Source organism: Hyperolius riggenbachi, chromosome 5 (genome assembly GCF_040937935.1).
Source record: "Hyperolius riggenbachi isolate aHypRig1 chromosome 5, aHypRig1.pri, whole genome shotgun sequence".
Taxonomy (NCBI): Eukaryota; Metazoa; Chordata; class Amphibia; order Anura; family Hyperoliidae; genus Hyperolius; species Hyperolius riggenbachi.
The window spans coordinates 328,612,914-328,632,523 of record NC_090650.1 but is presented as its reverse complement, the minus strand read 5'-3'; positions in this window follow the sequence as shown (position 1 = coordinate 328,632,523).

The window sequence follows — 19,610 nt, the reverse complement described above, 5'->3', positions numbered from 1 at the left end:
ATCCATGGTCAGATGGACCCTTGACCCAACGCTGTGTGCCAGAGATGTCACCACTTGCCTTTCAACATCACGATACAGTTTAGGTATCGCCTTTTTTTAGAACAAAAATTGCAGCCTGGTATCTTCCACTGCGGTGTGTGGCTTTGCTTTTGTGTGCTGCTTTTCCTCAGGTGGTCATCCCATTGCAGTTTGTGCTTTGTAATCATGTGCCTTCGTAAGGTAGTTGTCCCTATGCGGGTCTTGGTCTTTCCACGGCTCAATTTTCGGTAGAGAGTACAGATGGCATTGCTCTCATCTGAGGCAAACACGTAAAAAAAATTTCCACACCGCTAAGCCCTGGGGTGATGGCACTTTGGTGGTGGCAGCCGACTGAGTATTAAGTGGGGTGCCAGAATCAGAGCAGGAGGAGGAAGATATGTCACGCTTCTGTGCGGAAGCAGAGAAAGATGAGGTGTTCTGTGTTAACCACTTCCCGACCGCCTAACGCACAGAGGCGGCCGGGAAGTGGAGCCCTGAAGGACCGGCTCACCCACAGAGGCGGCGGTCCTTCTAAGGGCCTGGGCGGAGCGATCGCGTCATCCGTGACGCGATCCTCCGCCGGCGCCTGTCACCGCTCGCTCGCCGCAACATCCCGCCGGCTATACGGAAGCGCCGGCGGGATGTTAACCCCGCGATCGCCGCATACAAAGTGTATAATACACTTTGTAATGTTTACAAAGTGTATTATACAGGCTGCCTCCTGCCCTGGTGGTCCCAGTGTCCGAGGGACCACCAGGGCAGGCTGCAGCCACCCTAGTCTGCAGTGGCGTAGCTAAGGAGCTGTGGGCCCCGATGCAAGTTTTACAATGGGGCCCCCCAAGCACTCTATACATAAAAAATTAATACGCGCACCAAAACCTGCCAATGGCAACTACAGTGTCAGAGGTGCAAGAAGGGGCTGGGGAGCAGCTTGTTACTGATTACCATTATACATAGCATCAATAGAAGTGATTATTATGAGCACAGGACCAAAAGAGAGCTAATACTGTAGTTGAGGGAGGGCCCTTCGGGGCCCCTCTGGCCCAAGGGCCCCGATGCGGTCGCTACCTCTGCACCCCCTATTGCTACGCCCCTGCTAGTCTGCACCCAAGCACACTGATTTCTCCCCCCCTGCCCCAAATCGCCCACAGCACCCATCAGACCCCCCCCTGCCCACCCCCAGACCCCTGTTTGCACCCAATCACCCCCCTAATCACCCATCAATCACTCCCTGTCACTATCTGTCAACGCTATTTTTTTTTTATCCCCCCCCCCTGCTCCCTGCCCCCTCCTGATCACCCCCCACCCCTCAGATTCTCCCCAGACCACCCCCCCCCTGTTTACTGTATGCATCTATCCCCCTGATCACCTGTCAATCACCCGTCAATCACCCCCTGTCACTGCCACCCATCAATCAGCCCCTAACCTGCCCCTTGCGGGCAATCTGATCACCCCCCCACACCAATAGATCGCCCACAGATCCGACATCAGATCACCTCCCAAATCCATTGTTTACATCTATTCTCTCCTCTAAACACCCACTAATTACCCATCAATCACCCATCAATCACCCCCTATCACCACCTGTCACTTTTACCTATCAGATCAGACCCTAATCTGCCCCTTGCGGGCACCCAATCACCCGCCCACACGCTCAGATTGCCCTCTGACCCCCCTTATCAATTCACCAGTGCATTAATTACATCTGTTCTTCCCTGTAATAACCCACTGATCACCTGTCAATCACCTGCCAATCACCTATCACCCATCAATCACCCCCTGTCACTGCCACCCATCAATCAGCCCCTAACCTGCCCCTTGCGGGCAATCTGATCACCCACCCACACCATTAGATCGCCCGCAAACCCGCCGTCAGATTACCTCCCAAATGTATCGTTTACATCTGTTATCTTCTCTAAACACCCACTAATTACCCATCAATCACCCATCAATCACCCCCTATCACCACCTGTCACTGTTACCTATCAGATCAGACCCTAATCTGCCCCTTGCGGGCACCCAATCACCCACCCACACGCTCAGATTGCCCTCAGACCCCCCCCCTTATCAATTCGCCAGTGCATTAATTACATCTGTCCTTCCCTGTAATAACCCACTGATCACCTGTCAATCACCTGCCAATCACCTATCACCCATAAATCACCCCCTGTCACTGCCACCCAACAATCAGCCCCTAACCTGCCCCTTGCGGGCAATCTGATCACCCACCCACACCAATAGATCGCCCGCAGATCCGACATCAGATCACCACCCAAGCGCAGCATTTACATCTATTCTCTCCTCTAAACACCCACTAATTACCCATCAATCACCCATCAATCACTCCCTATCACCACCTGTCACTGTTACCTATCAGATCAGACCCTAATCTGCCCCTTGCGGGCACCCAATCACCCGCCTACACGCTCAGATTGCCCTCAGACCCCCCTTTATCAATTCACCAGTGCAATATTTACATCTGTCCTTCCCTGTAATAACCCACTGATCACCTGTCAATCACCTGCCAATCACCTATCACCCATCAATCACCCCCTGTCACTGCCACCCAACAATCAGCCCCTAACCTGCCCCTTGCGGGCAAACTGATCACCCACCCACACCAATAGATCGCCCGCAGATCCGACATCAGATCACCACCCAAGCGCAGTGTTTCCATCTATTCTCTACCCTAAACACCCACTAATTACCCATCAATCACCCCCTGTCACTGCTACCTATCAGATTAGACCCCTATCTGCCCCTAGGGCACTCAATCACCCGCCCACACCCTCAGAATGCCCTCAGACCCCAGCCCTGATCACCTCGCCAGTGCATTGCTTGCATCTATTCCCCCCTCTAATCACACCTTGAGACACCCATCAATCACCTCCTGTCACCCCCTAGCACACCTACCCATCAGATCAGGCCCCAATTTGCCCCGTGTGGGCTCCTGATCACTCGGCCAAACCCTCAGACCCCCTTCCGATCACCTCCCCAGTGCATTGATTGCATCTATTTTCCCCTCTAACCACCCCCTGAGACACCCATCAATCACCTCCTGTCACCCCCCCTAGCACTCCTATCCATCAGATCAGGCCCAATACAACCTGTCATCTAAAAGGCCACCCTGCTTATGACCGGTTCCACAAAATTCGCCCCCTCATAGACCACCTGTCATCAAAATTTGCAGATGCTTATACCCCTGAACAGTCATTTTGAGACATTTGGTTTCCAGACTACTCATGGTTTTGGGCCTGTAAAATGCCAGGGCGGTATAGGAACCCCACAAGTGACCCCATTTTAGAAAAAAAGACACCCCAAGGTATTCTGTTAGGTGTATGACGAGTTCATAGAAGATTTTATTTTTTGTCAAAAGTTAGCGGAAATTAATTTTTATTGTTTTTTTTCACAAAGTGTCATTTTTCACTAACTTGTGACAAAAAATAAAATCTTCTATGAACTCGCCATACACCTAACGGAATACCTTGGGGTGTCTTCTTTCTAAAATGGGGTCACTTGTGGGGTTCCTATACTGCCCTGGCATTTTAGGGGCCCTAAACCGCGAGGAGTAGTCTAGAAAACAAATGCTTCAAAATGATCTGTGAATAGGACGTTGGCAGGGCCGGCCCTAGACTATTTGCCGCCTGAGGCAAAAAAATGCAACGCTGCAGGAAGTGACGTCAGTGGAGCGCACGCTTGGAACGAGGAAGAGGTGAGTCCTACCCGCCCGTGCCTCTTACACATAGCGGCTGCTTGTATTTAAGGCTGGAGGGGAGCGGAGCACGGGGGACCCAGGCGAGGGAGGGGGGGGTCTGAACCCCCTCCCTGCCGCTAGGCCCAATACCCCCGTCCTGCCAGCTACCCCTCCAGCTCGGCGGCCGGCTCCCCGCACCCACGGACGGGCGGGTGCCGCCCCTGGAATTTTGCCGCCTGAGGCAAAAAGTTTCACCCCGCCTCATGAGCGGGCCGGCCCTGGACGTTGGGCCCCTTAGCGCACCTAGGCTGCAAAAAAGTGTCACACATGTGGTACCGCCGTACTCAGGAAAAGTAGTATAATGTGTTTTGGGGTGTATTTTTACACATACCCATGCTGGGTGGGAGAAATTTCTATGTAAATGGACAATTGTGTGTAAAAAATTCAAACAATTGTCATTTACAGAGATATTTCTCCCACTTAGCATGGGTATGTGTAAAAATACACCCCAAAACGCATTGTACTACTTCTCCCGAGTATGGCGATACCACATGTGTGGCACTTTTTTTGCACCCTAACTGCGCTAAAGGGCCCAAAGTCCAATGAGTACCTTTAGGATTTCACAGGTCATTTTGCGACATTTGGTTTCAAGACTACTCCTCACGGTTTAGGGCACCCAAAATGCCAGGGCAGTATAGGAACCCCACAAATGACCCCATTCTAGAAAGAAGACACCCCAAGGTATTCCGTTAGGAGTATGGTGAGTTCATAGAAGATTTTATTTTTTGTCAAAAGTTAGCGGAAATTGATTTTAATTGTGTTTTTTCACAAAGTGTCATTTTCCGCTAACTTTTGACAAAAAATAAAATCTTCTATGAACTCACCATACTCCTAACGGAATACCTTGGGGTGTCTTCTTTCTAAAATGGGGTCATTTGTGGGGCTCCTATACTGCCCTGGCATTTTAGGGGCCCTAAACCGTGAGGAGTAGTCTTGAAACGAAATTTCTCAAAATGACCTGTGAAATCCTAAAGGTACTCATTGGACTTTGGGCCCTTTAGCGCAGTTAGGGTGCAAAAAAGTGCCACACGTGGTATCGCCGTACTCAGGAGAAGTAGTATAATGTGTTTTGTGGTGTATTTTTACACATACCCATGCTGAGTGGGAGAAATATCTCTGTAAATGGACAATTGTGTGTAAAAAAAATTAACAAATTGTCATTTACAGAGATATTACTCCCACCCAGCATGGGTATGTGTAAAAATACACCCCAAAACACATTATACTACTTCTCCTGAGTACGGCAATACCACATGTGTGGCACTTTTTTGCAGCCTAACTGCGCTAAGGGGTCCAAAGTCCAATGAGCACCTTTAGGCTTTACAGGGGTGCTTACAATTTAGCACCCCCCAAAATGTCAGGACAGTAAACACACCCCACAAATGACCCCATTTTGGAAAGTAGACCCTTCAAGGTATTCAGAGAGGGGCATGGTGAGTCCGTGGCAGATTTCATTTTTTTTTTTGTCGCAAGTTAGAAGAAATGGAAACTTTTTTTTTTTTTTTTTTTTTCTCACAAAGTGTCATTTTCCGCTTACTTGTGACAAAAAATAATATCTTCTATGAACTCACTATGCCTCTCAGTGAATACTTTGGGATGTCTTCTTTCCAAAATGGGGTCATTTGGGGGGTATTTATACTATCCTGGAATTCTAGCCCCTCATGAAACATGACAGGGGGGTCAGAAAAGTCAGAGATGCTTGAAAATGGGAAAATTCACTTTTTGCACCATAGTTTGTAAACGCTATAACTTTTACCCAAACCAATAAATATACACTGAATGGGTTTTTTTTATAAAAAACATGTTTGTCCACATTTTTCGCGCTGCATGTATACAGAAATTTTACTTTATTTGAAAAATGTCAGCACAGAAAGTTAAAAAAATCATTTTTTTGCCAAAATTCATGTCTTTTTTGATGAATATAATAAAAAGTAAAAATCGCAGGAGCAATCAAATAGCACCAAAAGAAAGCTTTATTAGTGACAAGAAAAGGAGCCAAAATTCATTTAGGTGGTAGGTTGTATGAGCGAGCAATAAACCGTGAAAGCTGCAGTGGTCTGAATGGAAAAAAAGTGGCCGGTCCTTAAGGGGTAGAAAGCCCTAGGTCCTCAAGTGGTTAAATAGTCAACTACGTCCTGACAATATTGGGGGTTGATGGCACGTGCCTTCTTCTGAACATTGTACTTTGGTCGAGGGCCGCACAAAATTACGACAGCACGACCTCGAACAGCCCTGCCAGGTGGCCTGCCTCTGCCTTTTGTTTTGTCCATATTGGGGGGCATGAAGTGAAAGGTATGCACTGATTTGACTAATACAATGTGCAGTCACACAGGTCCAGTTATCAGGTATGCACGGATTGGTATATCACACTGCGTGCACTCACGTAGGTAGGTGGGTGCACTGTGAACAACAGGTAGGTATATGCAGTGATGGGTATTATAATGTGCACCTGTCACACACAGACAGGTACTGGACAGGCACAGTGACACTGCGTACCCCCACGTAGGTAGGTGCACTGTGAACAACAGGTAGGTATATGCAGTGATGGGTATTACATGTGCACCTGTCACACACACACACACACACACACACACACACCGGGCAGGCACAGTGACACTGACTGACAGGGCTGTATATAATGCAAGTGGGTCGCACAAAAAAAAAAAAAGTTAATCACACAAACAAGATTAGCTCTCAAAAGAGTTGTTGAGGGGTGCTTTTTTAGCAATAAGAATCAGCAAGCAGCAAGCTAAGAAGCCTACAAGAGCCTAACTAAGCTTTCCCTATAGGTCTCTGCACAGCAGCTATCCCTTCTCTAATTACTGCAGGCACACGAGTGAGTCCAATGCCTGACACTGCCTGCCTTTTATAAGGCGGGGGGGGAGGGGGGGGGGCTCCAGCGAACGGTTCCCGAAGTGTGCCGGGAACCGTTCGCTGGCGAACCGTTCGGGCCATTTCTAACTGCTCGTTAATTTCAGCTTTCCATGCGGTAACAGCCTTGATGAATTGACATTTTCTTAATTGCTCATGTATGGAAATGGCAGACAGTGCACTATGCACTGTGTGCTGTCCCTGCAATCACGTTTCCATAAGCGTGCCTGAAAGTGCGCTATATGGAAACGAGCCCTAAGACTCCCCCCTGGTGGTACCTAACCCCAAAACCCCCCTTGGTGGTGCCCAATCTTAAGACCCACTGATCCTGGCAAACAACAATATGATAAATAATTGCAACCACCCACTAAATAGCGTAACAGCTATCAATTTACAATAAATAACAAATACACCCCTTTTAACTGCTCCTTGATCAGCTAACTACAGAAGACTGAATTGACTGCTTAGCTGATTTGATTTCTCTTATTGATTCTCCCTGGCTACTGATAAATGGATCCAGGGCCGGTTCTCTCATGAAGCAAGGTGGAACATTTGCATCCGGTGGCAGAGATTACAGGGGCAGCATTTTTGTACTGTTTTTACACTAACAGCATGCAATATGAGTAGAAGAGGCAAGCAGTGGTGCTCAGCAGAGCTCGAATATTCGAGTAGCTCGAATACTCAAGCTCTTTTTCAGCTATTCGAGCTCGAATACCGAGCTCGAATAGCTGCAGCTATTCGAATGGGCTATTCGAGTGAACTCGAATAGCCCATTCACTATTCGAGCTATTCGAGCAAAACAGCGCTATTCGAGCTCGAATACCGAGCTCGAATAGCGTCATAGCCCAGATTGATGTCCTTAGAGCCAATCAGAGGGCTCCCAGGCCCTCTGACGGCAGCCAATCACAGAGGGGGACCCTGGCCAGCCCCTACCCTATAAATAGCGGCCGCCATGTTCCGTTTTTCCGTCCTTGCCTGACTTTGTACAGAGAGAGATCTGCTCCTTTGTGCTTTGGCTTAGCAAGTGCTCTATTGTGGTCAATTACCTAGCGTTTTTGCTCACATACACCTCCTATACACACCTATATTGTTGTTAGTTAGATAGACATTGTATTTTAGTTAGTAGCTTGTGTGTTACATAGAGACAGGCAGCTGCTGCAGGCAAGCTCACAGCTTTAGGCCTCAGGGCCTTGCCTGTGTGGGCAGCTGTCCTCCTGTCCTCTGTTAGTTTATTATACCAGTGTTTCTGCTGTCCTTTACTACTGAGTGATTGTATTTTGTAGTAACTGTACTAGGACACTCACTGTCACTGTTTGTTCATAGCTCCTGCGTGTGTGCGTGCAGTACACACACTCTATTTCCTTTTGATTACTACTGATTATTGTAATTTCCTAGTTGTACTTACTTACTACTTACTACTAGGGAGGGACACTCAGTCACTGTTCATAGGCTAGCTCCTGCGTGTGTGTGTGCGTGCACTCAGTACACACAATTTCCTTCTACTTAATCTGATTACTACTGATTATTGTATTTTCTAGTTAGTGTACTAGAGGACACACTCACTGTTCACACTTACTGATTACTGAATTATTGTATTTTGTATTAGTAATCACTTAGCGATCTAATCACTTAGTGATTAGTGTCACCTCACCCACCAACCCACTCCATTAAAGTACCCCACTTTTTCACCCGCCCTTTTAAAAAATTTTGTTTATGCCCAAAACATCTAAGATGTCTGGAAGTGGCAGCCAGTGCGGTTTGGGCAAGGGGAAGGGCAGCAAGGGAATCAAGAGGAGAGGGAGCAGCATTGTGGCAAGCCGCGGCCGCGCCACCATGCACAGTTCCGCAGCAGCTGCGTCAGTGGCTAACATTCCTCCTATAGCCACTGGCCGTGGACGCCTTGGGCGCCGCCCAGCAGGAGCAACTCACGCTGCAGAGACACAGCAGCAGCAGCGTGTAGTACCTGCTTCTATTTTCCTCCAGCCGGGTCAGAAACGTCCCATTGAGGAAAAGGATGCAGCCACTGTGGTGCAACTGATGACGGAGGATGAGCAGCCCGCCATCAGCTCTGCATCCGAGGCCTCCACCCTCACCACCACCACCACCCCTGTTCGCAGCAGCCGCCCAGCAGGGCCTGGGGAGGAGGCCAGTTCACCGTCACTCGCTGACCTGTCATTCAGCAGTCTTTTGACCCGAAGCATCATGAGTAAATTGTCTGCTGTTGTTGGCGATCTTGAGGAGGAGATGCTGATGGGCACTATGGGGGAGGAGGGATTGGACAGCAAGACTGTGGCGACAGTCAAGCAGCCCATCCATGCATCAGGAGAGGAGTTTGAGGGGTCATCATCCCAGCAGGACATGTTTCAGGAGGGGGGAGGATGATGATGATGACGTGGTGACAGACAAAGACTGGGTGCCGCCACCACCAGCACCTGGGGATGTCATCATCAGCAGCTCTGAGGAGGAGGAGGATGCACTTGTGGGCCTTGCAAGGAGGCGCATCATTGCAAGCATTGGCAGCAGTAGGCAGGTCCCACAGCCTGCTGGTGTCTCAGGCTCAGCAGCAGCAGCATCTGCCAGTACCACCACCAGCCGCACCCAAGCCCCCCCCAACCACCACAGGGAGACAGGCAGCAGCGGCTCCAGGCCGTAGGGGGTTGTTCTTGTCACCAATCTGGCGATTTTTCACAATGCCCACAGTTTTTAGCAAGTACGCCACTTGCAACCACTGTCAGCGGAAGTTGAGCAGAGGTGCAGACGCCTTAAAGTTCAGCACCAGCTCGCTCATCAACCACCTTGCTGCTAAACATTTCCACCAGCATGAGGAGTTCCAGAGGCTGAAGGCATCTGGTGCTGGCAGTGGCACCACACCCATCACTGCACAGCCTTCAGCAGCAGCAGCAGCAGCAACAGCAGCCACCCGCCCTCCTGCTCCTCCAGCAGCACCAGCAGGAGTGCGGAAACGCACTGCTCCTCCCCCCTCTGCAACTCCTGCCACCGACACTGAGGCCTGTTCTGGCAGCCAGTCCTCAGTGGCCTCCTCTGCTGTGTCCGCTGATTCCCGTGCTAGCAAAAGGCCACGCCAGAGCCTTTTGAGCGAGTCCTTTCAGGGGGTGGTTAGGGCTCTGCCTCCCAACAGCCATCGCGTGCGTCAGCTGAACGGCTTGCTGGCACGGGCCATGTGCTCCCAACTCCTGCTGTACATGCTCGTGCAGGAGGGGAGCAACATGCGTGCGTTGCTTGCTTGTGCAGCCCCAGACTGGCAGCTCCCCAGCAGACACTACTTTGCCCGCAAGGCCATTCCTGCACTGCACCGCTTTGTGATGTCCAAAGTGGAGCGAGGGCTGGAGCACGCGGTTGGTGAAAGGGTCCACGTCACCATAGACTCCTGGAGCAGCCGCTTCGGGACAGGCCGCTACCTGTCCTTCACTGTCCACTGGGTCAGCTTGGTGGAAGGGGGTGAGGGTGGGAGAGCAGCAGCGGGCACAGCAGCAGCAGCAACACAGTGGGTGGTGCCACCCCGCAGGGTCAGGGGAACTGCAGCAGGTTCTTCCGATCCTCTGCCATCCTCCGGCACACCTGGCCAAACCCCCCGCCTCAGCAGCAGCGTGAAGGCCCGCCACTGCCAAGCGCTGCTGCAGTTGGTCAGCCTTGGGAAGACCAAACTGACGGCAACCCATGTGTTGGCCAAACTCCAGGAGCAAGAGAGGATTTGGCTGACCCCCAGAGGCCTCAGAGTCGGAGAGGTGGTGGCCGACAATGGGGCCAATCTGGTTGCCGCAATTGACAGGGGAAACCTGACCCACATCCCCTGTCTTGCCCATGTGCTGAACCTGGTGGTGCAGAAGTTCTTGTGCACCTACCAGGGGATGGGCGAACTGCTGGAAACGGCAAGGAATGTTGTGCGTCACTTCCGGCGCTCGGCTGCAGCCTGTGCGAGCCTGGAAGATGTGCAAAAGGAGCTGGAGCTGCCACGCCATCGGCTGATCCTTGATGTTCCAACTCGCTGGAACTCCACCCTGGCGATGTTGGAGCGTCTGGTTGAACAGAAGCACGCTGTCAACCAGTACCTTGCCCTGGCCACTGTTTCCGCCGCTCAGAAAAGGGACAAGACCAGCAACATCCTGTCCATCATCCCCGATGACGACTGGAGGCACATGCAGCAGGTGTGCTTAGTGCTGGCTCCCTTTATGCAGGCCACTAACATGGTGAGCAGGGACCATGCTATGGTCTGCGAGTGGGTGCCCCTGGTTTGTCTGCTGAACAGGGCCCTCGATGCTTTGCTGGAACAGGGAGCGGCAGCCTTGGCCCAGCAGGAGCGGCATGCAGCTGCACAGTCCACCTCCGAGGGGGAGGAGGAGGAGGACTTGGTGGAGGTCCCTGACCTTGCTGCTGATGAGGGGGATCAGCACAGCGCAGCTGAGTTGGTGCGGGGGTGGAGAGAGGATGAGGCTGAGGAGGCAGAGGAGGAGGATGAGGACAGCACTGCCGTCGATGTGCCAGCACACGTGGCCCGCCTCTTCCCAATGGCAGCGCACATGCTGACGTGCCTGCGCAAGGACCCCAGGGTGATCCAGATGAAGCAGAGGGAGGACATCTGGATCAGCATGATGTTGGACCCGCGCCTCAAGGGGAAGTTGAGCCAGTTCCTGCTGCCTGCAGGAGGAGAGCCAGCACAACAAATAAGGAGCTTGCAGTATGCCCTTGTTGAGCGCTTGGAGGAAGCCTTTCCCCAGCCTTCCACCCCCACTGTCCAGCCAGCACAGAGGCAGCAGCAGGTGCCTGCATCCAGCAGCAAGCGCCCCACAGACCTGCTGTCTCTCAGCAACGAGCTCTACAGGACTGTAGAGGCTCTGGCAGCAGTGACTAGAGAGGAGGTGCATGCAGCAGCATCCTCCTCCGGTCACAGCCAGCGCCTGACCCGCATGGTGGCTGACTACATGGGGTCCTACAGCGGGCTTGACAGCGATGCCCCTGTTGATCCCAAGAAGTATTGGGTCAAGCGCCTGGAGATCTGGAGCGAGCTGGCGCAGTACGCCCTGGAAGTGCTGTCCTGCCCCCCTTCCAGCATGCTGTCCGAGCGCTGCTTCAGTGCAGCTGGTGGCGTGGTCACCGAGAAACGCTCACGTCTGTCTCACAAGTCTGTGGACAGACTGACGTTTCTCAAGATGAACCAGGCGGGGGTGGCAGGCGAGTTCCTGGCCCCTGTTGTCGGCGAGAGGGGGACATGAACTGGCTGCCGGAAGAACCATGGTTAATGTGCCTTACCACCCTTTACCACCTCCTGGCTCCTGCTCACTAAGCCAGCCTGGTTCACTTTGACTATTACGTCGCCTGCAGCCACACATTTTACATCTACAGTGGGCTGCTGTGTACTGCCCTTCTGCTGTCTGTCTGTCTGTGTTTCCCACTGCCAGGGTACACAGATTTACCTTCTGCTGCCGCTCTGCCACCAGCTATTACGTCCAACAATAGCTAGCTATATCTGTGTAATTTGCTGTAAAAAAAAAAAAAAAAAAAAAAAAGTAAACCATTAAAAAAATAAACAATTTTTAATTTTTTTGAGGTGCCCGGGTTGAAAACTGTGTTGTCCCAGTTGTGTATTGGACACGATGTGGGCTGCACGACCGCTGTCTGGGACCTCCTGTTGTGTTTATTTACAGCCCTGGTATCAACGCTAGGTACCAGGGCTATTATGTCACGCTGCCTACCTACCTGCTGCCACACTCACACTACTCCTCCATTCCGCCTGCTGCTGCTGCTGTCTGTGTTTCCCACTGCCAGGGTACACAGATTTTACCTTCTGCTGCCACTCTGCCACCAGCTATTACGTCAAACAATAGCTATATCTGTGTAATTTGCTATAAAAACAAAACAAAAAAAAACATTAAAAAAAAAAAGGTTTAATTTTTCTGAGGTGCCCGGGTTGAAAACGGTGTTGTCCCAGTTGTGTATTGGACATGATGTGGGCTGCACGACCGCTGTCTGGGACCTCCTGTTGTGTTTATTTACGCCCTGGTATCACCGCTAGGTACCAGGGCTATTAGGTCACGCTGCCTGCCTCATTGACTGCCTGCTGCCACACACTCATCCTCCTCCTCCTGCTGCTGAATTTACCTCCTGCTGTCTGTGTGTTTCCACTGCCAGGGAGCACATACAATGGCGCTTCCAACATGCGTGCTCCACCAGCTATTTATTACGCTCAAAAATAGCTGCATTTCTTTAAAAAAAATAAAAGAGAAATAAGTGAAGAAGAAAAAGACGATATAGAAAAAAGAAGAAGAAAAAGACGATATAGAAAAAAGAAGAAGAAAAAGACGATATAGAAAAAAGAAGAAGAAAAAGACGATATAGAAAAAAGAAGAAGAAAAAGAAGATATAGAAAAAAAGATATAGAAAAAGAAGATATAGAAAAAGAAGATATAGAAAAAGAAGGAAGAAAGAGAAGAAAGAGAAGAAAGAGAAGAAAGAGAAGAAAGAGAAGAAAGAGAAGAAAGAGAAGAAAGAGAAGAAAGAGAAGAAAGAGAAGAAAGAGAAGAAAGAGAAGAAAGAGAAGAAAGAGAAGAAAGAGAAGAAAGAGAAGAAAGAGAAGAAAGAGAAGAAAGAGAAGAAAGAGAAGAAAGAGAAGAAAGAGAAGAAAGAGAAGAAAGAGAAGAAAGAGAAGAAAGAGAAGAAAGAGAAGAAAGAGAAGAGAAGAAAGAGAAGAGAGAGAAGAGAAGAAAGAGAAGAGAGAGAAGAAAGAGAGAGAAGAAAGAGAAGAAAGAGAAGAGAAGAAAGAGAAGAGAGAGAAGAAAGAGAAGAAAGAGAAGAGAAGAAAGAGAAGAGAGAGAAGAAAGAGAAGAAAGAGAAGAAAGAGAAGAGAAGAAAGAGAAGAGAGAGAAGAGAAGAAAGAGAAGAGAGAGAAGAGAAGAAAGAGAAGAAAGAGAAGAGAGAGAAGAGAGAGAAGAAAGAGAAGAGAGAGAAGAGAGAGAAGAAAGAGAAGAGAGAGAAGAAAGAGAAGAGAGAGAAGAAAGAGAAGAGAGAGAAGAAAGAGAAGAGAGAGAAGAGAGAGAAGAAAGAGAAGAAAGAGAAGAAAGAGAAGAAAGAGAAGAAAGAGAAGAAAGAGAAGAAAGAGAAGAAAGAGAAGAAAGAGAAGAAAGAGAAGAAAGAGAAGAAAGAGAAGAAGAAAAAGAAGAAGGAGAAGAAAGAGAAGAAGAAAAAGAAGAAGAAGAAGAAGGAGAAGAAAGAGAAGAAAGAGAAGAAAGAGAAGAAGAAAAAGAAGAAAAAGAAGAAGAAGAAGAAGAAGGAGAAGAAAGAGAAGAAAGAGAAGAAAGAGAAGAAGAAAAAGAAGAAGAAGAAGAAGAAGAAGAAGAAGCTATAAAAGATACAAAAAGTGTACGAAAGTATATACACTACTGAACAGAATTTTGGACACAACTTCTCTTTCTACCCTTTTTTTTTTTTAAAGGAACATCCCCACATAATCACTTGCTGTTGTTACTTGGAAAAAAAGATGTTTCTTGCATCATTCACCCTCAAAACAAGTGTTGGAAGCTATTTAAGGCCAATTCGAATAGTCAGCTCGAATAATGAGCTCGAATACCGACTCGAATAGTGAGCTCGAAGTCCGAGGTCGAATCGAATAGTAAAAAATATTCGACTCGAATATTCGACCAAACTCGAATAATTTACTATTCAAATTCGACCAAACTCGAATAATAAAAAGGGGTATCCGAGCACCACTGGAGGCAAGAGGAGAGCGAGGTGAAGAGGCCATCATTGGGGAAAAGCAGATTGTCGTGCTGTGTGAGGAGTCAGGAGAGCAGCAGTGTTTCATTTGACTTGCACAGCAATTGTCGGGTGCTGTGCAAACATACCAAATCGAGGGGGTGGGGGGGGGGGGGGGAGTGGGGGGTGCGCATCCTCACAAGTTTGCCTCAGGCTGCAAAAAGTCTTCAACCGGCCATGAATGGACCAGAGCATTTTGGCATAGTCCGGCAACCTTCCTAAGGTTGCACCACATTTTGTTATTCAGCTCTATTTATCTGTTTTAGACATATTAGTGACACATTTAAATGTAACTACAGTACTTAATGCAAATTCTATTTCAGGACATCTCTATCATGTATTAAGTTCTTATATAGAAATAAAAGCATATCTTCTGCTTTGTTGAACACTAAAATATTTCATTAAAAAGCAATACAAACCATGGAAACATTTTCCACTCAGCAGAATAAGAATACAGACCTATAAAAGTAATAACAGCAAACACTAGATGGATTCCTAAATACTAAATATACTATTTGTACCAGATAAAATGAAGTATTCGATTGAAAACTCATGTTTTCATAATATATATGTAGTAGAAGCAGTGTGTATTGTGTAAATAATAGGATTGTTGCAGTTAAAATTGAAATTGAAATGCAATGAAAGTCAGCACATTTGCAAAACACTCTGTACTGAGCGGTAAAATAAAGACAATTGTTCGTAATAAAAAAATAAAAAAACCTCCAGATTATTGCATTTCTGCCTATGTGCATGTGAGTATGAGCAATGTTTTCTACTAGAAAAATGACATTTTACTGAAAATGAGTTATTACTTGGCTTGCAGCAAAACATCATGCTAATGTCTTCAGGTTTTAAGTCTGCATCTAACCCTTTGTGATATTCACACACTAACAGTGAAATGTAAAATATAAATATCACATACAATTCATACTGTATGTGCTAGTGTTCAGTCTCATTTTCTATACTGAATCCTTAGAAATGAGAGTTTGTATATAGCAACTTTATATTTTACATTAGTGCATATTTCTTAAAGTATCTAAGTTTAAATAAAGTGTAACCTTTCTCATTCTAAAAAAAAAAAAAAAATCTTAACTATAATATGCTTCACATTCTGTACAGATCTGCATAGGACTAGTGTAGATCTTATGAAGAGTGCATATTTTATTATTCATGGAATTATAATTAGATGGGTCTTATTTCAGTTTTATTAAGAGCATCTTTCCCATTCAACATGCTCCCTGTTGTGCCATGCAAAATAAACCAGAGCTACCTATAATCATGAAGTGGTAATTAGATGTAAAATAAATAAATAAATAAATAGTGAATCATTGAAATGTCTGCTTCTCATACAAACATGCATGATTGTCTAACAGATGTATTTTTTTATAGAGGGAAAAAATACAAACGAGTCTAAAGGTGCGTACACACATGCGACTATAGTCGTTTGAAACGATCGTTCCCCGATCATTTCGAACGACGATCGTTTGAAAAAAAGCAGCTAACGACTATTAAGTCTAAGGACGGACGAGCTAGATCGTTCAAAACGAACTATCTAGCTTGGCGGATTTTTCCCAACGACGATCGTTTGCAAAAGTAGCACATCGTTGGAAACGGTCGTTCGTACTAGGCTTGACATGCGCATTTCACTATTTCTACATGGAACTTTTCATTTTTATGCGCAAGCGCAATAGTTGCTTTATGTGATGTAACGTTCGTTTTAACGATCAGATCATTACACACCTTTTAAAACTAACTTTACTTAGGTCGTTCTTTCTTCAATTAAAAGTTCGTTCGTCGTTCATAACGAACGATCGTTGTCGCATGTGTGTACGTAGCATAGGGCCTCTTTCACAGTGCGACGTTGAAGTCGCATGTTAGAAAATATTTCAATGCAGACTAACACACAGCAATACTGAGTCGGTGCGATATTCACAGTGCACACGTTGCGTTTGTGTGTAACGTGTAGCATTATTAGAAAGTGCTGCATGCTGTGCGTTATACACGTTATTAGCTGCGTTGGACTGTTTGCACATGCTCAGTAATGACTTGGAAGCATACTTTTCATTGACTGTACGCTCTACTGTATGCAACGATAATGAGGCATTAAGTTGCATTGTAATTTGCGTTGAGACTTTAAAGTCGCATCAAAACGCAACGTCCTACTGTGAAAGAGGCCTGATGCTAGGTACACATGAGTGAAAAGTCTTTGGAAAATTTAAGATCTAAGCCCATTTTTAATCACCTCCATGTAGTATGAGAGCATACCTACTCAGTTTATTCTATCAAGCTGAAAACACCCACCAGATAAAAATATTTGCTATGGGCTGGTGCACACCGAGCGGGTTTTTCGGCGTTTTTGCAGCCGCTTGCAGCTGCGGATATGCTTGGTCAATGTATCTCAATGGGGTGATTCACACCAGAGCGGGAGACGTTTTGCTGAAACGCATACTCCCGGGGTGAGACATTTTTTGGATTGCGGAGGCGTTTCTGCCTCCAATGTAAAGTATAGGAAAAACGCAAACCTCTCTGAAAGACAACAGTTCAGAGCGGTTTTGCAGGCGTTTTTGTTACAGAAGCTGTTCAGTAACAGCTTTACTGTAACAATATATGAAATCTACTACATCAAAAACGCTTCACAAAACCGCAAAATGCTAGGTGAAACGATACAGAAAAATAAGAAAAAGCGTTTCAAAATCTGCTAGCATTTTGCGGATCTGCTAGCAGGTTTTGGTGTGCACCAGGCCTAACTTAGAAATGAATCTGTCAGGCCTGAAACCCACTACAAAGCGCTATCGCTAATCGAAATTTCTAGCGTTTTTAATGAGCGTTTTGTAAGCAATTACATGAGCGTTTTCTGGCGATTTTGGTAGCGATTTTAAAAAGTGTAAGCTTTTTGCCAGCGATTGTGTTGCGATTTTAATTCTGATTGGTCCTTTCAATTGTCATTTTTTATAGTGTGCAGTAATTTAAAAATGCTAGCAAATCGCTCTGTGTAGGTTTTGAAGAGCGATAACGCCAGCGTTTATATACTTTACATTGCAGAAATGCTAACATTAAGGCTAATTTCACACCAGGACGTTGCGTTAGAGGGGGCGTTAAGGTCGCATAACGTCCCCCTAACTCAACGCCTGGTGGTGCTGGATCTGGACGTCAGAGTGAGCCGCGTTGTGCAGCTCACTCTGGCGTCAGTGATGCGCACTCTTGTGCGCATGCGGCATCACGTGGTCCCGCCGGCCAATCGCCGCACAGAGCGGCTGCTCCAGGAAGTAAACACTGCACGTCATAACGTGCAGTGCATATTAATTAGCCATGTGCCTGGCCGCTCTCCGCTCCTCCCCAACATTACTGAGCATGTGCAAGCAGTCTAACGCGGCTCAGCCGCGTCCAAAGTACTACATGCAGTACGTTGTCTTGTGACGCAGCGTTACAATGTAACGCAACGTCCGCACTGTGAACAGCCCCATTGATTTTTCATTACTGTGCGGTGGGCTGCGTTACAGGCTGCTCTAACGTGCGCCTGTAACGTCCCACTGTGAAACCAGCCTAAACGCTAAAAATTCTGCATGTCCTCTGTGTGCGATTTTGGTAATGGCAATTGCTCCAGTGGAATTTGTCCTATCCATTAACATTAACAAAGAAAAAAAAAAGAAAAAAAAAAGAAAAAAGGAAATCGCTCCGGCCCTTGCATACGTTTGTCAGGGAGGCTTGAAAGACTGATCTTTGTAAATCTTCTGTACACATGCAATAGATCAGTGTCTGCAAAATGCCTTCATTGGGCTTGATTCACAAAGCAGTGCTAACTGTTAGCACGCTTGTGAAAAGCCCCCCTTCACACCTAAACCCAGTTTAGGCATGATAAAATAAACATCGCATTCAATGCCCCTATAAGGTCGCATAGGGTGCGACTTTAAAGTCGCACCCTATGCGACCTTATAGTGGCATCGGATGCAATGTTAAAGTGGGACTTTGTGCGCGATCTTATTGTCAAAACGGTGCTAACATAGTTAGCACCCTACTTGTCACGCCCAAAGTCTTTTAGGTGTGGTAACTAGGTTAGCATCGGCCGCTTTGTGAATCAAGCCCATAGTCTATTTACTTCCCTCTTTTTCATGCATGCCTGTGCGCACAAAAGTTAAGAAACATCTGCGGGTCTCATACACACCTTGTTTAATGAACGATCGTCTGCAGATCAGATCCACTGTGATGGATCTGAAAGATTGAGAGACAAATATATTTCATTGCAATCTTTGGAGGAGTTTTGTGTTTTTTTTTTGTTTTTTTTTTGTTTTTTTTTAAACAATAATTATCTGCAGAATATCATTGATCTTTCATTTTTTAAAGATTTATCTTGTGTGTACCGAGTTTTAGTATTCAAAATCTGCTGGCCCTCATACTACATGGAGGTGGTAAAAGCGGTCAGTGCATCACTTTACACTGGAAGGTTTGCAAATATTTGGATTTCTGCACTCAAGTCTATAATGTTCGAAACAAATAAGGCTTAAACCTGAATTTGTAAAGCAGCACTAAGGGCCCATTCACACTTGCACATCACAAAACACTAACGCTTTTGCTAGTGTTTTGCTCTGGTGATTTTTTGTATTTAACGCCAAAAAAATTGGTATGCACATTTGGTGATTTTTTAGCGATCGTGTTTAACACTTCTTTATAGCACTGAAATGCGATCACCAGGAAATCACCTGAAAATGGTGCAGGGTACAGGTTTGTGTTTGGCGATTTGCGTTAATTGTCGGTGATTTGAGAAAATTGCATAAGTGAGAACGGGCCCATAGGTTATTATTGCACTAGCGCTTTAAAAAGCTCTAGCGCTTGAGTATTTTGCCAAACTTGCCGGAAAAATGCTCTAGTGTGAATGGGCCCTTCGGCCGGAGACACACTGCAAATACATTTTGATCCAATGATCAAATGCAATGCGTTTGCATTTTTAAACATACGCTCCCTTGCATAAAAAAAATCACAGTAAGGCTTCTTTTACACTGCAAATTAAAATTCCAATTTAGAATGTGAATTTTCACTGGATGCTGGCAACAAGAGAAGAAAAATGCAGAAAGGAACAAAAAAACAAACAAACAAAAAAAAAATAGCATGCAGGACTTTTTTCAATCACATCAAAAACTGAATCGCATGTAAAATCACATTGAATTTTGTATGATTGCAATCAGACAGGCTGGGGAGGGACCCA